Raw genomic sequence first — 4,497 nt, forward strand, 5'->3', positions numbered from 1 at the left:
TCAATGTCCAAATGATAAGTAAATATATTATTACATTATGTGAATTTTTATTTTTCATCTCATACACATAATTTTAATATCTAATAATTAAGTCCTTCTGGAGACTATGTATTTACTTTTATTTACACATTATAAAGATAAATTTTATTTTATAAATTATAATACCACTGCTATATCGCCGGTAATACTTTTCGCAACTGCTTTTGGAAAAAATACCCGATAAACATATAAAAGGATTTGAAAAATTATAATTAAGGGTGTCAGCAAAATCGTTAATGGAGCACTGTAAGTGGGTCTGATTAATCCCGTATTCGTTTTTGACATTTTAATTAAATCTGTACTAGTTTAATATATTTCAATTTTAAACGCTTCAACTGCTAAAACCTGACTGAACAACAGCTTTGCAACAGAAAGCTGTATTCATACAACGAAAGTTGAAATTGTTGGTATTAGTTAATACGATTAAGTCATGCCATTATTATGTATACAAAATATAAGAGCAAAGTATCAATTTTATAAAACCCGTATATTATATATAAGCAACATATGTTTTTTATATTGTTTTAATAATGAGATATATTTTTACATATAAAATAGATGCGATTTTATTTTGGTTATTTGCTTATTTGCAATTTAAAAATTGAGATTGAAATCATTAGTTTCGCATCATTATTTTAATAACTAATTTATTACTAAATACGAATTTAAAAAGTCGGTTGGAGATAAAGTAATCGGTGCTTTTGCTGTTTGCTTGACTTTGAGTTTCTGTTTGTAGACGAAACGCAAAAAGAAGGGAGTAGTTGCGTGTTATGATTTTAGATGTTCCAGCGTGAAATATTATATACAAAGGTAATTTATTATATGTTGTTATTTGTATTTTTAATACTTAACATGATGGTTGGTAAAAGGTTTCGGAAAAAATATAATTTTTTATAAGAGATGTATACGTAAAAATATAAAAATAAATACCGAAATAAATTAAAGGAAAGTGTTTATGCTAGTCTTTGCTTTTAGCATAACTAGTAATTTAATTGTAATTAACAATCAGATAAAGGTTATCTTATTTAGCTTTTGGATATTTGTAAGCGATATGGCTGCAGAGAACTGTAATGAGTGATAATTTAAATACTCAGAGTACACTCATAAAAAACGAAGTATAAATGAGTATTAATGTTTTCCTGATATATATACGCATTTACATTCGCCACGAAAATGATTCATAAGTGTTTTCGTTAACGGATGCCGGTGTTAATGAATCAATGTAATAAGAGTGCGTACACGAATCACAGCATATACTTCAGTAGTATGAATCAATTAATGTACTCATCGAAATTGAATGACTGTTTGTGTGTGTTTTTTTTTGTGTTGGTGAAAATGTTTTTAGTGTTCATTAAATTATGTGTGCATTGAATTAGGGTTTGTTTTAGTTTAGAAAATTATATGCACAGTACTCATGAATAATGTATAAATCACTTGCATAATTTTGGTGTTGTGAATTGAAGTTTATGAGTATAATAATATATAATATAAAAGAGTATCCAACATTATAAATGCTGTCAGCTGTATGTATGAATCAGGTGGAGTAGAATACACGATAAAAGAGTCAGATTGTGTATAAGTAAAATACAGTCAATGATTCGAGTATCATTTGAGTATGATTCAAGTATGATTCGAGTATGATTCGAGTGTTGAGCACTTATTGCAGTTCTCTGCATGGGTCAGCTCAAAAAATATGCAAAAAATTGCAAATAGGTTTTAAAGATTAATATGTAAACAGTCATGATATCGTTAATAAATTGAATGTAGACCACAAAATACAAGTATTTGTATAAAACTGTTAAAACAAGAAGTTCGACATTGTAGGTGCTTGATTAAGAAAGTTAATAAAATTTTATAAATTGAATTTTCGTTTGTAAATTGCTGTAGAAATATAATGACATCGAAGCATATTCAGGCAGGTAATATCAAATGGAGTTGTATACAATGAGCTTATTTGAAAAAAGTCATGGTCAAACAGGGATAGACATAAACAAATAGTGGCAACTCTTTGATTTTCAGTGAGGTAAGTCAAACTTTGCGTTTGGCTGAATTATAAATCTATTATTCATAATATTCAACGAGGTGATAGAAATCAATTTTTATTTCATTTAAAACTTAAAGCATTTCTTTCACGAGCATATTTATTTAGTGATCAGATGATCATAGCACTGCTATTTGACTATATTGGATACTATTCAGTGAACATGAATAATGCTTCATGAATGATGATGATCGGAATGAATTATGTAGAACGAGAATAGTAAGGAAGAGTCAGGAGTAAGGAAGGAACCAACTAACTAGTAATAAAAAAAAAGCAATTTTTAATTGAAAATATCTTTATTGTTTTTAAAAATCTTTTACTATATGAATTATTCTCCTAAATGCATGTTCGAGTCATTTATCAGAGAATTTTTTATATTTAAGTTGAACCACTTACTAAACTTATTTTTTAAAAGCATTGACGGCTTGCCGATGAAAAGGATCATTGTACTCGAAATTTGTCTTTGATGTGCGATTAAAAAGAAGAAGTTATTGGCAGTTACTTACTGGCAGTATCTCCATTGGAAAGTACAGAGATACAGCTAGTGGATGTCGTGGATGTCGATATATAAAATATAATATATATAAATATAAATATAACTATATCTATATATACATATTTTGATAAACCTAATTTTGGTGTTCCTTAGCATTTCACATATGAAAATATCATATGTGAAATGCTATCTATAGACATAGACGAAATGACACTCCATCACTACACTCTGGACACAAATCGGCATTCTGATGAGTGGACTCGACAATAGGCGAAAGTCAATCAGAACCACTAAAGATGCAACATTTAATTTTAGTACGGTTAAGCTACTAAATATTGATAAGATCTGGCATATGACATATAGTATTTTACACATCGTATATTGGGAGTCCCCTTAAGATTTTTATATAACATTAAACAAACTCTCTAATATTTTTGTTTTTGTAGTAAAAATTTATTTTTGTTTAAAGAAAACAGCAGTTTCCAATTTTTCTTGAAATGATGTTGACTAGACCTTTAAATAGAAATTTGAGATATATTTCAATTAATTTTTATCTTATTTTTCTTCTTTCAAAAGTATTCTTTTAACAATTCGATCAAAGATTTCTACTGGCCAAAGGCTGTAAAATAAACATATACAATATTTTTATAATTTATAGACATATGTATAATATTTAATACTTACTCTGTACATTTTGAGAAAGCTAATTTTATTTCAGGGACCGAAATTTCTTCCTCATTTTGCAGTATACCTTGAATGATGCGTTTTGCTACTTTTTCTCCATCGTGTGCTACTGCTATTTTAGAAAAAGTGCTTGATTTTAACATTTCTAAAATATTCGCATTAGTATTCAAAAATGTGGGAAAAACTGATGAGCGTCTTTTATACTAAAAAGTTCGAATTTATTCTCATTTTTCAAATCTAAATTCTCATTCTGTTAGTGGTGCGTCTAATGAAAACTGCATTATAAGCATATTCTTATGTGCTAAGTTAATATTCAAGGGATTGTAAAAGGGCAAAGGTGCTGATAGGTGTCCTTTAAGACAACACAACTCATTAGATATATTAAACAAGTGTTGATTAATGAGAGCGTTATTAAAATTTGTAAAAATTGATAAAAATTATTTTAAGCCTGCTACATGAGCTTATACAACAATACTGGCCTTTACCCACTTCTCTGTCCATAATTAACTGCAGTATATAGACGCGATTCAGTCCTAAAGTGTTATGTTGTACAATCTGAAAGATTTAAAATAACTCAATGTGGAATAAGGTTCCGTTTAATATCATAATTATAACCGAGGTAAAACTAACCCACAGCTTTGTTGCCGTTAAATTAACATTTATCATACGTTGCACTTCTCTCCAGTCAGGATTTGAAGGATCTGTAAACAACATAATACCAGCATTGTTTACTAATATGGTAGCTTTTCCTAAATCATGGATAATATTTTTATTGAGCTCCACTACTTCCTCATAATTTGAAACATCTACCTATGTAAAAATGAAATATAATTTTACTTTGTCCAGTTTTCAAGGTAGAGATTTGCTCTATGAAGTATATTCCATATCAAAGTGTCATATATGTGTGAGTTGAATACTTGGTTCAAGAAAAAAAAAATTATATTGGAGAGAGAGCTTATTTTCAATATTAACTAAAGTGTAGGATGTCAATCGAAAAAAAATCTTTAATTATGGAAAATCCATATTATTAAAATGTTTAAGTTCAAAGGCTAAAGTCATATATCAAATTATTGTCCATTAATATTATTTCTTTCAAATCCAATCTAGTGGTCTAGCTTAATGAATTTAGAAAGTAAGTTACTCACAGTTATTCATTTGTTTAGATTAATTACGTTTTTATATTCTTTACTATATATGTGAGTACACTAATAGACAGAAATAAACTATTCCCATAGCC

The sequence above is a fragment of the Teleopsis dalmanni genome, chromosome 2 (genome assembly GCF_002237135.1).
Source record: "Teleopsis dalmanni isolate 2A chromosome 2, ASM223713v2, whole genome shotgun sequence".
NCBI lineage: Eukaryota > Metazoa > Arthropoda > Insecta > Diptera > Diopsidae > Teleopsis > Teleopsis dalmanni.